This window comes from Arachis hypogaea, chromosome 5 (genome assembly GCF_003086295.3).
Source record: "Arachis hypogaea cultivar Tifrunner chromosome 5, arahy.Tifrunner.gnm2.J5K5, whole genome shotgun sequence".
NCBI lineage: Eukaryota > Viridiplantae > Streptophyta > Magnoliopsida > Fabales > Fabaceae > Arachis > Arachis hypogaea.
Genome location: NC_092040.1, coordinates 58,374,711 through 58,387,736, shown reverse-complemented (window position 1 = coordinate 58,387,736; position 13,026 = coordinate 58,374,711). Strand labels below are relative to the sequence as shown.

The window sequence follows — 13,026 nt, the reverse complement described above, 5'->3', positions numbered from 1 at the left end:
TAGTGAAAAGAAAAAATAAAGACAAAAGCTAACAAGGAATAATGAAACATAGTTCTAAAACTAGCAAAAACTAACAAGCAATCCAAAAATCAAGTTATTCACAATATTAACATATGTACAATTGATGTGTGGAAAACGATCCAACACAAAATTCACCGGCAAGTGTACTGGGTCGCATCAAGTAATAATAACTCACATGAGTGAGGTCGATCCCACAGGGATTGAAGGATTGAGCAATTTTAGTTTAGTGGGTGATTTAGTCAAGCGAATCAAGTTTTGGTTGAGTGAATTGTGTTTAACAAGAAATAAATGACAGTAAATGTAAAGGGGGAAGGGAGAAGTGCAGTAAATTGAAGAACAGAATTGTAAATTTGCAGAATCTTAAAGAGCAAGAAAGTAAATGACTGAAACTTAAAGTGCAAGAAATTTAAATTGCAGTAACTTAAATGGCAAGAAAGATAAATGGCTTGAATATAAAAGGGAATTGAGGAATGGGATTGCAAAATCTAAACCAAGAGAAAGTAAATTGCAAGAATTAAGAGAGCAAAAATTGAATCAGAAGCAATAAGCATTCAAACAGAAAGGAAATAAAATGCAGCAAGGGTTCACAGAAGAACCAAAAGTAAATTGTGGTCTCAGGTCTCAAGAGACTAGGTAGCAGAGCCTAGATCTCTATTTGCCTTCCTAGATCCAAGTTAACAAAGCACTTGACAAGAATTAGAAGAGAAAGCAGTAGAAGAACAGAATTGAAATTGAATTATGCAGAAAACAAATTGAAGAGAGTTTGAATGGGAATTGAGACAGAATTTCCTCAATTTCACACACCCAAAACTCAAAAACAGAAGAGTAGAATTGCCCAAGTAAGGATGAGGAAGGAGATTAGTCAATTCTCCCTTGATCCTCTTAGTGCTCAGACAAGTCTCTCAAGAAAGCTCAAAGAAAGTGCAAATTCAAAAGCTAAGATAAAAGTGAGTCAAAAAGTAAAAATTCAAAAGAAGGTAAAAAGGGTCCTAATTACATCAAACTAGCTTCTATTTATACACTTTCTATTCTTGGATTTTGGGATTTGGATGGGCTTTTGAATTGGTGAAGAAATGAATTAAAATGGGAATTTAATTTGAATTTTCGGCCCATGAAAATCACTCCCAGGAGGCTGCCCTGCCCTTGTGGAGGGCAGGGCAGAAAATTGATGCATGGTGGTGCGAGTTGGTGCGGCGTGGTGCGAGTCTGGCGCGCCCTGATGCGTGAGATGCTGCCCTGCCCGCGCCAAGGGCAGGGCAGAAAAAGTTGGTGCTGCCAGATGCGTGCGTGGTGCTGCCAGGGTCGAAGATTGGTGCGCCAGATTGAGGAGTGGTGCACCAGGAACGCAAAACGCTGCCCTGCCCGCGCCAAGGGCAGGGCAGAAAATTGTGGCGCTGCCAGGAGAGGATCGTGGTGCGCCAGATGCTGCCAGGAACGTCCCATGGTGCGCCAAATGCTGCCAGGAACGTCCCATGGTGCGCCAAATTTGCTTCTTGGTGCGCCACACACAAAATGCTGCCCTGCCCGCGCCAAGGGCAGGGCAGAGTTGCCACTTTGCTGTCCCGTGTTCGAAACACGGAGGACGCACCAATTCACTTAATTTCCTTGGCTTCTTGGCACGGCACTCATCCTTAAGTCTTGGCTTCCTCATGGTTCCTTGTTCGAGTCTTGTGGCATGCATGGGTGACATTTTTCTCTTGAATTTCTTCCTTGGAGAGCCCGATTCTGCCCTCCACAAGGGCAGGGCAATGTTCTCTTCCTCTTGGTTCCAAGGCACCATTTTGTGCTCTGCCCTTGTAGTGGGCAGGGCAGAGTTGCCTTCATTGTTTGGTTTCCTTATGTTGCCCTCCTAGAGGGCAGTCTGCCCTTGTGGAGGGCAATGTTGCCTCCCCCATTGCATGCGGCACGCTTTCTATTACTTTGGCCACGCTTTCCCTTTTCTTTTTTTTCTTCACCTATAATAAACCAAAACAACACTCCAAGTATCACTAAATTCAAGAGGCTTATAAATCAATTAAAGTTCAATTAAAATTAGCTTAAACTTCATAATTTATCATTAATTTCATGGTGGTTGCTTGATTTAGAGAAGTTATGCATTTTCACTCCAAATCACTTACTTAGGATGCAAGAAAGTGCATAAATGCTAATAGAACAAGTGAAATTAGCTTGAAAAATGGGTATATGATGACTTGTCATCAACAATAACCAATAACTAGGCACATATTTGCAATTCCCCGGCAACGGCGCCATTTTGATGAACAGAAATTGTCTGTCGGTAAAGAATTTCACAAATGAAATCTCGTTGCAAGTATAGTTCTAAACCAACAAACAATTTCTCAATCAAAAATTTGTTTGTCACAAGTACAAACCCCAATAAAAATAAACCGAAGTATTTAAACCTCGGGTCGTCTCTCAAGGAATTGCAAGGAAATGTCCTTGTTATTGGTTATGGGACAAGTATATTTTGGTGTTTTGAATAAGAGACAAGAAAAGTAAATGAAACTCAAGTGATAAAAAGGTCTTGGCAAGGGTTGATGGTTAAGGATCTTTATCCTTGTTACTAACCACAATATGATAATTGCAAGGATCAATCCCATTAAGTCATCCTCTAACAATTGAAGAAAAGTCAAATGAGCTTTATCAATTCTAACCCATAAGTCCTATCCACCTCACTAATTAACTTAGTGAAAGCTAGACTCAATGGATACCAATCATTGATCACTTGGACATTAGCAACTCAAGTTCACCTAAGTTACCATTCCAAGCCAAGAACACAAAAATCTACTCTAATATCCTTCCAAGCATTTTATCAAACACTTGGAAGGTATAAAAAGAAAGCAAGATAAAATTGCAAGAAATAGAAATCTACAACTACCAATTGCAAGAAAACAATAGTAACAAGGCAATTAAACAATAAGAAACATGAAATATAAATTGCATTAAAGAAAAATAAAAGTAACAAGAGTGCATAAACATAAAAGAGGTATAAAAAGGAAAATTAACAAGAAAATTGAGAAGAACAAAGGTATAAGAACAAGAAATTGTACGGAAGACAAGATGAAAACAAGAAATTAAAACTAGATCTAAGAAAATACTAATCTAAATCAAACCTAATTTCTAGAGAGAAGAGAGAGCTTCTCTCTTTCGAATTCTAACCTAAAACATGATAAAAACTCAAACTAACACTCCTTGGTTCATCCCCCTTCAATCCTTGGGTTCAATAGCATTAGAAATGAGTTGGATTAGGCCCAAAATGTGTTAGAAATTACAAGCCACGAATTACTAAAATAGACCCACGTTGATCCGGCGATGCGTGCGCATTGAACGTTGCGTACATGTCTTTAGACGCCAAGCATCTATTGCAAACTTTATATCATTTTGAAGCCTCGGATGTTAGATTTCCAACGCAACTAAAACCGCCTCATTTGAATATATGTAGCTCAAGTTATGATCGATTACGTGCGAAGAAGTCAGGATTGACAGCTTTGCGATTCCTTCATTTCTACATGAGTTCTCCATTTCGACATGTTTTTTCTTCATTCCCTCAATTTGAATCTTTGCCTCCTAAACCTGAAGTCACTTAACAAACATATCAAGGCATCTAATGGAATCAAGGTGAATTAAATTTAGCTATTTTATGACCCAAAAAGCATGTTTTCACTGTTAAGCACAATTAAAGGAGAATTTATAAAACCATGCTATTTTAGTGAATAAATGGGAGACAAGTTGACAAAACCCTCTAAATTCAACACAAGATAAATCCTAAAAATGGGGTTTATCATGGTTCTTCTTGGTGAGGGTATGGAGATGGTGTGTATTGAGGTGGTTCTTGGGAGTAATTTTGATGGAATTGCAGTGGTTCTATGTATGGTTCATATGGCTCATAAGGTGGTTGATATGGTGGATAAGGATTATGGTCATGTGGAGTTGTTTGGTGGTATGGACCTTGTGACCATGGTGGTTCAAAACTATGTTGAGGAGGTTGTTCATAAGCATATGGTGGTGGTTGTTGACAACCACAATGGGGATCACCACATCCATTAGATAAATATGCATTAGGAGTGGAATTATACCTATAAAAGACCGGAGGAGGTTATTGCCAAGAAGGTTGTTCATAAGTTTGAGGCTCCTCCCACCTTTGATTGTTCCATCCTTGATGCATGTTGTCATTATAGTTCCCATTTCCTACAACATAATTTCAACCAAACTCATAGGCAAAGGGGAGAGAATTCATAGTGAAAAGAAAAAATAAAGACAAAAGCTAATAAGGAATAATGAAACAAAGTCCTAAAACTAGCAAAAACTAACAAGCAATACAAAAATCAAGCTATTCACAATATTAACATATGTACAATAACTAATAACTAGGCACACATTTGTAATTTCCTGGCAACGGTGCCATTTTGATGAACAGAAATTGTCTATCGGTAAAGAATTTCACAAATGAAATCTCGCTGCAAGTATAGTTCTAAACCAACAAACAATTCCTCAATCAAAAATTTGTTGGTCACAAGTACAAACCCCAATAAAAATAAACCGAAGTATTTAAACCTCTGGTCGTCTCTGAAGAAATTGCAAGGAAGTGTCCTTGTTATTGGTTATGGGACAAGTATATTTTGGTGTTTTGAATAAGAGACAAGAAAGGTAAATGAAACTCAAGTGATAAAAAGGTCTTGGCAAGGGTTGATGGTTAAGGATCTTTATCCTTGTTACTAACCACAATATGATAATTATAAGGATCAATCCCATTAAGTCATCCTCTATCAATTGAAGAAAATTCAAATGAGCTTTATCAATCCTAACCCATAAGTCCTAGCCACCTGATTAATTAACTTAGTGAAAGCTAGAGTCAATGGATACCAATCATCGATCACTTGGACATTAGCAACTCAAGTTCACCTAAGTTATCATCCCAAGCCAAGAACACAAAAATCTACTCTAACATCCTTCCAAGCATTTTATCAAACACTTGGAAGGTATAAAAAGAAAGCAAGATAAAATTGCAAGAAACAGAAATCTACAACTACCAATTGCAAGAAAACAATAGTAACAAGGCAATTAAAAAATAAAAAACATGAATCATAAATTGCATTAAAGGAAAATAAAAGTAACAAGAGTGCATAAACATAAAAGAGGTATAAAAAGGAAAATTAACAAGAAAATTGAGAAGAACAAAGGTATAAGAACAAGAAATTGTAAGGAAGACAAGATGAAAACAAGAAATTAAAACTAGATCTAAGAAAATCCTAATCTAAATCAAACCTAATTTCTAGAGAGAAGAGAGAGCTTCTCTCTTTAGAATTCTAACCTAAAACATGATAAAAACTCAAACTAACACTCCTTGGTTCATCCCTCCTCAATCCTTGGGTTCAATAGCATCAGAAATGAGTTGGATTAGGCTCAAAATGAGCTAGAAATTGCAAGTCACGAATTACTAAAATGCAACCACGTTGATCCTGCGATGCGTGCACATGGAACGATGCGTACATGTCTTTAGATGGCAAGCACTGATGAGCGGATAATTTATACGCTTTTCGGCATTATTTTAAGGAATTTTTAGTAGGATCTAGCTACTTTTAGGGATGTTTTTATTACTTTTTATGCAAAATTCACATTTCTGGACTTTACTATGAGTTTGTGTGTTTTTCTGTGATTTTAGGTATTTTCTGGCTGAAATTGAGGGACCTGAGCAAAAATCTGATAGGAGGCTGACAAAGGACTGCTGATGCTGTTGGATTCTGACCTCCTTGCACTCAAAATGGATTTTCTAGAGCTACAGAACTCCAAATGGTGCACTCTGAATGGCATTGGAAAGTAGACATCTAGAGCTTTCCAGCAATATATAATGGTTTATACTTTATTCGGGAATTGACGACGTAGAATGGCGCTCAACGCCAAGTACATGCTGCTGTCTGGAGTTAAACGCCAGAAACACGTCACGACCCGGAGTGTCACGCGCGTTCATAGGTAAGAATGATGATGAGTGTCACGGATCATCACATTCATCAAGTTGAAGTGCAACGTATATCTTGGAATAAGAATAAAAGAGAATTGAATAGAAAGTAATGGTAATTGTATTGAAACTTGAGGTACAGTAGAGCTCCACACCCTTAATCTATGGTGTGCAGAAACTCCACCGTTGAAAATACATAAGTGAAAGGTTCAGGCATGGCCGAGTGGCCAGTCCCCCTTAAACGTGATCAATAGCCTCCTAAGATAAAGAATAAAACAAAACTGAGACCAAAGATGAAACGTGGTCAAAAGACGACTAATACAATAGTTAAGTGTTCTATTTATACTAAACTAGCTACTAGGGTTTACATGAGTAAGTAATTGATGCATAAATTTACTTCCGGGGCCCACTTGGTGTGTGCTTGGGCTGAGCATGATCTATCCACGAGCTGAGGCTTTTCTTGGAGTTGAACGCCAAGTTGTAACGTGTTTTGGGCGTTCAACTCCGGGTCGTAACCTGTTTTTGGCGTTTAACTCCAGACAGCAGCATGTACTTGGCGTTGAGCGCCATTCTACATCGTCAATTCCCGAATAAAGTATGAACTATTATATATTGCTGGAAATCCCTGGATGTCTGCTTTCCAACGCCGTTGAGAACGTGCCATTTGGAGTTCTGTAGCTCAAGAAAATCCATTTCGAGTGCAGGGAGGTCAGATTCCAACAGCATCAGCAGTCCTTTGTCAGCCTCCTTATCAGAGTTTTGCTCAAGTCCCTCAATTTCAGCCAGAAATTACCTGAAATCACAGAAAAACACACAAACTCATAATAATATCCAGAAATGTGAATTTAACATAAAAACTAATGAAAACATCCCTAAAAGTAGCTTGAACTTACTAAAAACTACCTAAAAAGAATGCCAAAAAGCGTATAAATTATCCGCTCATCACAACACCAAACTTAAATTGTTGCTTGTCCCCAAGCAACTGAAAATCAAATAGGATAAAAAGAAGAGAATATACTATAAATTCCAGAATATCAATGAATATTAATTATAATTAGATGAGCGGGACTTGTAGCTTTTTGCTTCTGAACAGTTTTGGCATCTCACTTTTTCCCTTGAAGTTTAGAATGATTGGCTTCTCTAGGAACTTAGAATTTTAGATAGTGTTATTGATTATCCTAGTTAAGTATGTTGATTCTTGAACACAGCTACTTATGAGTCTTGGCCGTGGCCCTAAGCACTTTGTTTTCCAGTATTACCACCGGATACATAAATGCCACAGACACATGACTGGGTGAACCTTTTCAGATTGTGACTCAGCTTTTGCTAGAGTCCCCAGTTAGAGGTGTCCAGAGCTCTTAAACTCACTCTTTTTGCTTTGGATCACGACTTTAACCACTCAGTCTCAAGCTTTTCACTTGGACCTTCATGACACAAGCACATGGTTAGGGACAGCTTGATTTAGCCGCTTAGGCCTGGATTTTATTTCCTTGGGCCCTCCTATCCATTGATGCTCAAAGCCTTGGATCCTTTTTACCCTTGCCTTTTGGTTTTAAGGGCTATTGGCATTTTCTGCTTGCTTTTTCTTTTTCTTTCTATTTTTTCGCCATTTTTTTCGCAAGCTTTTCTTTTTTTTTTTCACTGCTTTTTCTTGCTTCAAGAATCAATTTTATGATTTTTCAGATTATCAATAACATTTCTCTTTGTTCATCATTCTTTCAAGAGCCAACAATTTTAACATTCATAAACAACAAGATCAAAAATATGCACTGTTCAAGCATTCATTCAGAAAACAAAAAGTATTGTCACCACATCAATATAATTAAATTAAATTCAAGGATAAACTCGAAATTCATGTACTTCTTGTTCTTTTGAATTAAAACATTTTTCATTTAAGAAAGGTGAAGGATTAATGGAATTATTCATAACTTTAAGACATAGTTACTAAACACCAATGATCATGAAGTAGAGACACAAAACATAAATGAACATACAACATAAAAACCGAAAAGCAGAAAGAAATTAGAACAAGGAATGAATCCACCTTAGTGGCGTCTTCTTCTTGAAGGTCCAACAATGTCCTTAAGCTCTTCTATGTCCCTTCCTTGCCTTTGTTGCTCCTCCCTCATTACTCTTTGATCTTCTCTTATTTCATGGAGAATGATGGAGTGCTCATGATGTTCCATCCTTAATTGTTCCACATTGTGGCTCAAATCTTCTAAGGAAGTGTTGAGTTGTTCCCAATAGTTGTTGGGAGAAAAGTGCATCCCTTGAGGCATCTCAGGGATTTCTTGATGATGAGCTTCCTCATGCATCTCTTGAGATCCGTGGAGGGTCTCTCTTGCTTGCTCCATCCTCTTTTTGGTGATGGGCTTATCCTCTTCAATGGGGATGTCTCCTTCTATGATAACTCCAGCTAAGTAACATAGATGGCAAATAAGGTGAGGAAAAGCTAGCCTTGCCATGGTAGAGGGCCTTTCCACTATTTTGTAGAATTCATTGGAGATGACTTCATGAACTTCTACTTCCTCTCCAATCATGATGCTATGAATCATGATGGCCCGATCCACAGTAACTTCAGATCGGTTGCTAGTGGGAATGATGGAGCGTTGAATGAACTCCAACCATCCTCTAGCTACAGGCTTGAGGTCCAGCCCTCTTAGTTGAACTGGCTTGCCTTTGGAGTCTCTTTTCCATTGAGCTCCTTCCACACATATGTCCAGTAGGACTTGGTCCAACCTTTGATTAAAGTTGACCCTTCTAGTGTAAGGGCGTTCATCTCTTTGCATCATGGGCAAGTGAAACACCAACCTCACATTTTCCGGACTAAAATCTAAGTATTTCCCCCAAACCATTGTGAGATAATTCTTTGGATTCGGGTTCATACTTTGATCATGGTTCCTAGTGATCTATGCATTGGCATAGAACTCTTGAACCATTAGGATTCCGACTTGTTGCATGGGGTTGGTTAAGACTTCCCAACCTCTTCTTCGGATCTCATGTCGGATCTCCGGGTACTCATTTTTCTTGAGCTTGAAATGGACCTCAGGGATCACCTTCGTCTTTGCCACAACATCATAGAAGTGGTCTTGATGGCTTTTGGAGATGAATCTTTCCATCTCCCATGACTCAGAGGTGGAAGCTTTTGTCTTCCCTTTTCCTTTTCTAGAGGATTCTCCGGCCTTAGGTGCCATTGATGGTAATGGAAAAACAAAAAAGCTTATGCTTTTACCATACCAAACTTAAAATATTGCTCGCCCTCGAGCAAGAGAAGAAAGAAGAGAAGAAGAAGAAGAAGAAAATATTGAGGAGAAGGTGAAGTGTGGGTTTCGGCCAAGGTATAGAAGAGAGGGTTGTGTTGTGTGAAAAGGAAGTGGAATGGAGGGGTTTATATAGGAAAATGGGAGAGGGTAGGTTCGGCCATTTAGGGTGGGTTTGGGTGGGAAAGTGTTTTTGAATTTTGAAGGTAGGTGGGGTTTTTGGGGAAGAGTGGATGGATGTGAGTGGTGAAGGGGGTAATTGGGAAGAGAGATTGAAGTTGATGGGAAGTGTGACATGGGGAAGAGTGAAATAGGATTAGGAGGTAAGGTGGGAATAAGTTAGGTGAGGATCCTGTGGGGTCCACAGATACTGAGGTGTCAAGGAATTACATCCCTGCACCAAATAGGCATGTAAAATGCCTTTGCATACCATTCTGGCATTTAAACGCCGAGGTGATGCACGTTCTGGGCGTTCAACGCCCATGTAAAGCATGTTCTGGGCGTTCAACGCCCATATGTAGCATGTTTCTGGCGTTGAACGCCAGTTTCATGCTTGTTACTAGCGTTCAGCGCCAGCTTTCCTCAAGGCACATTCTTGGTGTTCAAACGCCAGAATGTTGCTTGTTTCTGGCGTTCAGCGCCAGATTCATGCTCTGTTCTGGCGTTGAACGCCAGCCAGATGTTCCTTACTGGCGTTGAACGCCAGTCTGTCCTTCCTCCAGGGTGCGAATTTTTTTCTGCTATTTTTTATTCTGTTTTTAATTTTTATGAATTTTCGTGACTCCTCATGATCATGTACCTAATAAAACACAAAATAACAATAAAATAAAATAAAAATTAGATAAATAAAAATTGGGTTGCCTCCCAACAAGCGCTTCTTTAATGTCAATAGCTTGACATTGTGCTCTCATGGAGCCACAAAGGTGATCAGGTCGATGTTGTATAGTCCCAACACCAAACTTAGAGTTTGGATATGGGGTCTTAATACCAAACTTAGTGTTTGACTGTGGCCTCCCAACACCAAACTTAGAGTTTGACTGTGGGGGCTCTTCTTGACTCTGAACTGAGAGAAGCTCTTCATGCTTACTCTCCTTTATCACAGAGGGATGGCCATGTGCCTTAAACACAAGGTAGTCCCCATTCAATTGAAGGACTAATTCACCTCTGTTGACATCTATCATAGCTCCTGTTGCGGCTAGGAAAGGTCTTCCCAGGATGATACACTCATCCTCTTCTTTCCTAGTGTCTAAGATTATGAAATCAGCAGGGATGTAAAGGCCTTCAACCTTTACTAACACGTCCTCTACTATTCCATAAGCTTGTCTCAATGACTTGTCTGCCAATTGTAATGAGAACAAGGCAGGTTGTACCTCAATGATCTCCAACTTCTCCATTACAAAGAGTGGCATAAGATTTATCCCTGACCCCAGATCATATAGAGCTTTTTCAAAGGTCAATGTGCCTATGGTACAAGGTATTAAGAATTTGCCAGGATCTTGTTTCTTTTGAGGTAAAATTTGCTGAATCCAGGTATCTAGTTCACTAATGAGCAAGGGAGGTTCACTTTCCCAAGTCTCATTACCAAACAACTTGGTATTCAGCTTCATGATAGCTCCTAAATATTGAGCAACTTGCTCTCCAGTCACATCTTCATCCTCTTCAGAGGAAGAATAGTCTTCAGAGCTCATGAATGGCAGAAGGAGATTTAATGGAATCTCTATGGTCTCTATTTGAGCCTCAGATTCCTTTGGATCCTTAATAGGAAACTCCCTCTTGCTTGAGATACGTCCCAGGAGGTCCTCCTCACTAGAATTTTCGTTCTCCTCCTCCCTTGTGCATTCGGCCATATTGATTAAATCAATGGCCTTGCACTCTCCTTTTGGATTCTCTTCTGTATTGCTTGGGAGAATACTGGGAGGAGTTTCAATGACTTTCTTACTCAGCTGGCCCACTTGTGCCTCCAAATTTCTGATGGAGGATCTTGTTTCACTCATGAAACTGAAAGTGGCCTTTGACAGATCAAAGACTAAATTGGCTAAATTAGAAGTGTTTTGTTCAGAATTCTCTGTCTGTTGCTGAGAAGATGATGGAAAAGGCTTGCTATTGCTCAGCCTATTGCGTCCACCATTGCTAAAGCCTTGTTGAGGCTTTTGTTGATCCTTCCATGAGAAATTTGGATGATTTCTCCATGATGAATTATAGGTGTTTCCATAAGGTTCACCCATGTAATTTACCTCTGCTATTGCAGGATTCTCAGGATCATAAGCTTCTTCAGAAGCTGCCTCTTTAGTACTGTTGGATGCATTTTGCCATCCATTCAGACTTTGAGAGATCATGTTGACTTGCTGAGTCAACACTTTGTTCTGAGCCAATATGGCATTCAGAGCATCAATTTCAAGAACTCCCTTCCTTTGAGGCGTCCCATTATTAATGGAATTCCTCTCAGAAGTGTACATGAATTGGTTATTTGCAACCATGTCAATAAGCTCTTAAGCTTCTGCAGGTGTTTTCTTTAGGTGAATGGATCCACCTGCAGAATGGTCCAATGACATTTTTGAAAATTCAGATAGACCATAATAGAATATATCTAATATGGTCCATTCTGAAAACATATCAGATGGACACCTTTTGGTTAACTGCTTGTATCTTTCCCAAGCTTCATAGAGGGATTCACCATCTTTTTGTTTGAAGGTCTAAACATCCACTCTAAGCTTGCTCAGCTTTTGAGGAGGAAAGAATTTATCCAAGAAAGCTGTGACCAGCTTATCCCATGAGTCCAGGCTATCCTTAGGTTGTGAATCCAACCATGTTCTAGCTCTGTCTCTTACTGCAAAAGGGAAAAGCATGAGTCTGTAGACTTCAGGATCTACTCCATTCATCTTTACAGTCTCACAAATCTGCAAAAACTTAGTTAAAAACTGATAAGGATCTTCAGATGGAAGTCCATAAAACTTGCAGTTTTGTTGCATTAAGGCAACTAATTGAGGCTTAAGCTCAAAATTATTGGCTCCAATGGCAGGAATGGAGATGTTTCTTCCATCAAATTTGGACGTGGGCTTGGTAAAGTCACCAAGCATCCTTCTTGCATTATCATTATTAGGTTCGGCTGCCATCTCCTTCTCTTGTTCGAAATTTTCTGAAAGGTTACTTCTAGATTGTTGTAATTTAGCTTCTCTTAGTTTCCTCTTCAAAGTCCTTTCAGGTTCAGGATCAATTTCAACAAGAGTGCCTTTTTCCTTGTCCCTGCTCATATGAAATAGAAGAAAACAAGAAAAGAAAGAGGAATCCTCTATGTCACAGTATAGAGATTCCTTTATGTTAGTAGAAAAAGAAGGGGATAGAAGAAAGAAAAGTGAAGAATCCAAACACAAGGGATAGATTGGGTTCGGATTTTTAGATGAGGAGAGGTGAAGAGAAGTGTTAGTAAATAAATAATTAGATAGAATAAGAAAAGAGATAGAGAATTTCGAAAATAATTTTTGAAAAAGTGGTTGGTGATTTTCGAAAATTAAAGATAAGATATGATTAAAATTTAAATTTAAAACAATTAAAAAGAATTTTTGAAAAAGAGAGAGGTATTTTCGAAAATTAGAGAGGGATAGGTAGTTAGTTGGTTTTGAAAAAGATAAGAAACAAACAAAAAGTCAAAGAGTTAGTTGAAAAAGATATTAAAATCAAATTTGAAAAGATAAGAAGATAAGAAGTTAGATAAGATATTTTAAAATCAAATTTTTGAAAAAGATAAAATTTTGAAAAAGATAAGATAAAAGATAAAAAGATTTAATTTAAAAA

At 38.6% G+C, this 13,026-nt stretch overlaps 1 non-coding gene across 1 annotated transcript; it reads left to right on the top strand.

Annotated features, from left to right (window-relative positions):
• The first annotated feature begins 11,841 nt into the window (after positions 1-11,841).
• On the top strand, positions 11,842-11,948 carry LOC112804694 (small nucleolar RNA R71). The gene has a single exon (XR_003203309.1). It is a non-coding gene; the product is annotated as a small nucleolar RNA R71 (small nucleolar RNA).
• The last annotated feature ends 1,078 nt before the right edge of the window (positions 11,949-13,026 follow it).